Below are 6,821 nucleotides of genomic sequence, written 5' to 3' on the forward strand. Positions count from 1 at the left end.
TGTCTGCTGGATACCTAGGCAGAGTGGGTGTGCATGTAAATACAGTCTGGTCCTGAAGCCTTTTCCCCTCCCCAACTCATCACTAGCTGTCAGGGGAGAGCTCCTTCAGACCCTGCTTATATGGAGAGTGCATGTAATTCCAGAACAACATTTGAATCTCAATAATTCAAATCAAGTTTTAATTAAATTTATTGAGAGTCAGTTTAAATCTGTACTCTATCAACTGCCCCTTGGTCTTGGTGGCATGCAGTTTACTATGACAATACTGAGCAGATTTTAAATCCAGCTATAGGATGCTGTTAAATATATTACTTCTTTGGTTGGTTAATTACTGGGTACCTGTGGAACCTAAATACACTGGCCCAGATTCTGCTCTCACAAAAGCCAATGTCCATTGAAGTCAATGAGCTTGATTCTTATTTACTCAAAGGCCTCTTTACACTTCTCCGGCAGTGTAAATTATGCCCATTTTGGATGCCTTTACACTGGTATAGGAATGTAATTAAGAATGAAGGAGTCAAGTTCAAGGTCTCAGTCTTTATCTTCAACATGCTCAATGACCTGGGCCCGGGATACCTAAAAGATCATCAAAACTTTGTGGATGAGGATTGGTGGTCAAGAACCCCATTCCTCTGGTACAATGGAATACTCCTGGGGGAATTCTGAGCCATTGCACACATGCAGAATTCACGCCCCCTGCAGATTTATTTGCTTCCCTGCATAAAATAATGAGGAAGAAAAGGAAAGCTGTGCAGAGGTGCATGGAGCTGAGGATGCTCGTAGGCATAGTTTTTAGGGGTATTGCCCTCCAAAAAACAGAGATGAGGTGTGGGGAGGGGCACATGGGATCACATGCCACTGGAGGGGATTTGGAAGTGAGGAGAGGAGGATAGGGGCACGGGACAGTGGGAAGAGGTAAGGGGAGGGAATGTGTCAGGGGACAGTGGGGAAGGGGGGTAGGGGAAAAGAAGGGAATAGGTGAATTGCGGGAGGGGGAGAAGCAGAGCATGCATGTTGCATCCCCTTGGCAGCGGCAGAAGCAGCAGCTGGGGCTTCCCCATTGAGCAGGCTCATCAAACCCTCACCCTGATGAGCCCCCCGGCACCTGGACCACCCCAATGAGCCCCCTTGCACCCATACCTCCACCCCATGAGCCCCAATCAGCTGCTCCCAGACCCCCACCCCACTACGCCCCAGATCCCCAGCACCCAGACCAGCCTGATGAGCCCCGCACACCTATAACCCCACTGAGCCCCAGAACCCCACATACAGACCCCCGTGCTGCGCCCAACCACCTTCACGTGGACACCCCCTCCAGAGTCCCATTGCCCCTGCAATCAGAACCCCACAACGAGCCCCTATGCATCCAGATCCTATACACACCCGGACCCTCTACTGAGCCATCCGCACTCAGACTGCCCCCCACAGAATCCTCTGACCCCACACCAGGATCCCCCCACACTAAGCCCATCTACACTTGGATCTTGCTGGGCTGAGCCTGTCTGCCCCACCTGGTGCATGTGGTGCAGAGGGACAGGGCTGTTGGATGTTTGTGGGGCAGGCCCAGTCCTTGAGCTGTGTCAGGGTCGGGAGCAGCCTGACGCTCATTTATTTATTGACAAATAAAATTTGCAGAATTTTAAAGAATTTTAAAATATTGTAGGCAGAATTTTTATTTTTTTGGCTCAGAATTCCCCCAGAAGTAAATGAAACTTTCTTCTGTAAGGATAAAAGCTTATCTGGACAGTAGACAAAGCCTTCTTGGGGGCCAGTCCAAGGCTGTGCAAGGAACTCTACAGGAATCAAGGACCATAACAAACCTCAGCACCTTCTGCTCCAAGTACAAGGCGCATTTCTGCGACCTGCCTTCTCTAACATCAACATGTAGCAGCATATACATTCTTTAAAAACAACCCTATGAAAACAAAACACTTCACTGCGCACATAATTCTCCCCTGATGACAGAAAATAAACCACGTGACGGATGTTAGTCAAGATGCTTAATGCTGCATAGAATAGAAAAACAGTGTAAACTGGAATGACTCCATTCCATTCTGCTGTCTTTTGAACCCCTCCATAAACAAGGTGAAGCATTTTAAGAGAATTATTTATAGCTTTTATAGGGAGTATTTGCTGTAGATTTTGGTTTTGCACTAAACTATATGGCTCTTTGATTGTGACAAACTGTTACAAAGTATTTGGTTTCTAGAATAGTTTCCCTGAAAAATGAAGTGTCATTTAGCCTGAAGAAATGCATTAACTTGCTTCCAATTAATGAAGTATATTAACTTCCATGCGTTAAAAAGCAGCAACTAAATGTCTTAATCCTCCATTGTTTCAATTTAGTAGCACATTCTTTTCCTCCTCACATTTGAAAGAGAGACGATTGTAGCAAATGCTATTTAGAACGCCTGTCTAATTCTCACTTTTCTCTCAACTGAGGGTTTCCCAGTATAAATTACAACAACGTAGTAATGGGTGTGTTAAATTACAAAAGCACAATTGTAAGACAGTAAAATCCAACTGTTTTTATATGTCATCTGACGCACAAAGGTCAAACAAAACATTTGGGAGCTGATTAAAATCTATATAGAGAACCTTAAAAGAGGTGTAGAAAGCTATACATTCTGGTAATTTTTAAGTTTTCAAAATCACAGGTACAAAGTACCTAGTCTACAAATAAGTGACGGTCACGTTAACATCACCCTATACCCAGTGATGAGCTGCCAAAATATTAAAAACTGGTTCCCTCCTGCTCACCCCATGAGGGGGTCATGCCCCCACCCAACCCCCCACATTCCTTGACAGCCCCCTCCGGACTGCTGTCCCATACACCCCCCTTCCCTGTCCCCTGACTGCCCCCCTGGGACCCTGGCCCCCATTTAATCCCCCTGTTCCCTGCCCTCTGACTTCCCCGACACTAATCCACCCCCTCAACTCCCCTGTCCTCTATCCAACACCTCCTCCATGCTCCCTGCCCACTTACCACACTGCCTGGAGATGGGGGCCGGGCCGGGGCCAGGCTGGGCCGCTCGGCCAGGGTTGGGACTGGAGCCGGGGCACTCATCCGGGGCCAGAGTCAGGGCTCCCAGCCAGCCGAGGCCGGACCAGAGCCGCGCCGCCCGGCCGGGCCCAGGAGCCAGGCTGGAGCCGCGCCACCCGGCCAGCCAAGGTCAGGACCGGGCCGGAGCCGCGCTGCCTGGGGATGGGGTCGGGGGCCAGGCTGGAGCCATGCGGCGCCTGGAGCCCTCCTCACACCCTCACCCCCCTACCCCAGCTCACCTGCGGGAAGCCACTGCTTCCTTCTCAGCTCTCCCAGGCTTCCCGCGCGAACAGCTGATTCGCGGGAAGCCGGGGACGGGAAGGAGAAGCCTCGGAAATGTTCAGGGGAGGAGGCAGAGGCGGAGTGAGGTGAGCTGGGGAAAGGCAGGGAGCTGCTGGGGCTTTTGTTAAATTTAAAAGCCCATTTCGAACCAGTTGTTCCTCGCGGGACAACCAGTTCTAAAAGGGCTTCTAAATTTACCAACTGGTTCCCGCGAACCGGTGGGAACCGGCTCCAGCTCACCACTGCCTATACCGAAAACCCACCAACCGCTATGCCTACCTTCATGCCTCCGGCTTCCATCCCTGACACACCACACGATCCATCGTCAACAGCCAAGCACTGAGGTACAACCGCATTTGCTCCAACCCCTCAGACAGAGACCAACACCTACAAGATCTTCACCAAGCATTCTCAAAACTACGATACCCACACGAGGAAATAAGGAAACAGATCAACAGAGCCAGACATGTACCCAGAAGCCTCCTGCTGAGAGACAAGCCCAAGAAAGAAACCAACAGAACTCCACTGGCCATCACCTACAGTCCTCAGCTAAAACCTCTCCAATGCATCATCAGTGATCTACAACCCATCCTGGACAACGATCCCTCGCTTTCACAGGCCTTGGGAGGCAGACCAGTCCTCGCCCACAGACAACCCACAAACCTTAAGCATATTCTCGCCAGCAACCACACACCGCACCATAGTAACTCTAACTCAGGAACCAATCCATGCAACAAACCTCAATGCCAACTCTGCCCACATATCTACACCAGCAACACCATCACAGGACCTAACCAGATCAGCCACATCAGCACCGGTTCATTCACCTGCACGTCAACCCATGTAATATACGCCATCATGTGCCAGCAATTCCCCTCTGCTATGTACATCAGCCAAACTGGACAGTCCCTACGTAAAAGGATAAATGGACACAAGTCAGATATTAGGAATGGCAATATACAAAAACCTGTAGGAGAACACTTCAATCTCCCTGGACATACAATAGCAGATTTAAAGCTTGCCATCCTGCAGCAAAAAAAACTTCAAAGAGAAACTGCTGAGCTTCAGTTCATTTGCAAATTTGACATCATCAGCTCAGGATTAAACAAAGACTGTGAATGGCTAGCCAACTACAAAAGCAGTTTCTCCTCCGTTGGTGTTCACACCTCAGCTGCTAGAAGAGGGCCTCATCCTCCCTGATTGAACTAACCTCATTATCTCTAGACTGATTCTTGCCTACATATTTATACCAGCCTCTGGAAATTTCCACTACATGCATCTGACGAAGTGGGTATTCACTCATGAAAGCTTATGCTCCAATACATCTGTTAGTCTACAAGGTGCCACAGGACTCTTAGTCACTTTTTACAGATCCAGACTAACACGGCTACCTCTCTGATACTAGTCTACTTAGATGCCTGAAACTAGGCACCTACATTCACATTTAGGCACTTAAATAAATGGCCTCATTGTCAAAATGCTCAGCACTCATGGATCCCATCAACGTAATTGGGAGTTAGATCAGCTTTGAGCAGGGGGTTGGACTAGATGACCTCCTGAGGTCCCTTCTAACCCTGAGATTCTATGATTCTATGATCAGGCCCAATAAAGCCATCTTTCAGAGACAAGGTAAATCAGAGAGAGTGAATGTTTACGTGAATGAGATTGTATTGTAGAAGACACACTGGATACAGCATAAAGGATAGGTGGTGACTAACCCTTCATGGATGCATAAAGAAGTAATGCACCTGACCTCTTCACCCAAACCTCATGTTCTCACTGTGAAAGTAGAATGAATTATATTGTAAAAATAAGAATGGATTAAAGAAATGTTGTATGTACCTTTAAGCAGAAATAAGAAATGTTGAAATACAGGTGCCAGGAAAAGAAACATTAGGCATAAACAAGGGTGCTAATAGCGAAACATTAACAGAAGATCGGTAATAGTTAGTAAGGAAATAAGATATGCATGTCTAGCATAAACTTATCAGATTCTGCCTCCTTTGTTATCTTGTTAAGTGCTCGCCCTTTTATTTGTATAAATAAGATAGTTTGTGTCTTGCATGGTGCTCATATTATCTGGGTGTTATTAGCAGAGCGCTGTGCTAATAAAACAGAGTGGTCTGACAAACTGTGAGTCCTGAGTCTAACTTTGACATCACCCAATCTCTCTTCCCTGCAGATCTCCCGAGGACTATAGGGAAGTGGTTCCTTTTCTACAGATGTTTAGGAGATCAGAAGATGGCATCTGGAGAGGCCAACAGGCTTGTGGCAGAAGGGTTTCCCTCTTGGTCTGCAGGAGAAGACAGCCTATACAATCCAAGTACTTTGAAGTCCTTCAGCACAGGGAGTGTGAAAGACTAGTGCCAACCACGGGACTAGCCTCCCCAAGGGGGAAAGGAGAAAGCAGAGCCATGGTTATGCTCCCTCTGTGTGTAACCCCCAAGGTGATTACCTAGATTCCTGGGACTCTGTGTGCTGGTAGCTCTGGAAGAGATACACTCTCCCTGGTAGGGAGGGGGAGACAAGGGCAGACTCAGAGTCTGCTTGGCAATCCAGAGGAAGAGAGGAGAGTCACTAGTACAACAGGGGCCCTGTTGGTTTGGGGGGAGGATTGCAGACATGCCTGCTCGGAGGAAGGGACAGAGTCCAATGACTGAGAAAGGAAAGCACAGGAAGAGGACCTAGGTTTTTAACCAGAACATCTACTCAAAAAGGGATCCTGGCAGCTCTGGTCAGCCCTGCTGAGTGGGATCTTGACTGTCCGGTTGGTGGCACCACACAGCGGGGCTGGCAAGCTCCCTGCTAGGCTCCTGGAAAGCAGCTGGCATGTTCCCCCTCTGGCTCCTACATGTAGGGGCAGCCAGGGGGCTCCGCATGCTGCACCTGCCCCAAGCACTGACTCCACAGATCCCTTTGGCCGGGAACCACAGCCAATGGGAGCTGTGGGGGTGGCGCCAATGGACAGAGCAGCGCGCAGAGCAGCCTGGCTCTGCCTCCACATAGGAGCCAGAGGGGGGACATGCTGCTGCTTCTGGGAGCTGCTTGAGGTAAGTGCCGCCCAGAGCTTGCACTCCTGACCCCCTCCTGGGCCCCTACCCCAGCCCTGATCCCCCTCCTGCCCTCTGAACCCCTCAATCCCAGCCCAGGGCACCCTCCGCATCCCAAACCCCTCATCCCCAGCCCCACCCCAGTTGGAGCCCTCACTCCCCCCCTGTGCCCCAACCCCCTGCCACAGCCCTGATCCCAATCCCACACCCCAAATCCCTCATCCCTAGCCCCACATCAGAGCCCGCATCCCCAGCCGGAGCCCACGTCTCCCCCTCTCTCCCAGATCCCAACCCCCTCCCTCATTCTGAACTCCTTATTTCTGGCCCCACCCCGGAGCCCACAGCCCCACTTGGAGCCTTCATCCCCTCCCACACCTCAGGCCCCTGAGCCAGCACAGTGAAAATGGCGAGCTTCAGTGTAGTAGGGTCCACTTCGGTGGCATCCT

The sequence above is a fragment of the Mauremys reevesii genome, linkage group 1, assembly GCF_016161935.1.
Source record: "Mauremys reevesii isolate NIE-2019 linkage group 1, ASM1616193v1, whole genome shotgun sequence".
Lineage (NCBI taxonomy): Eukaryota > Metazoa > Chordata > Testudines > Geoemydidae > Mauremys > Mauremys reevesii.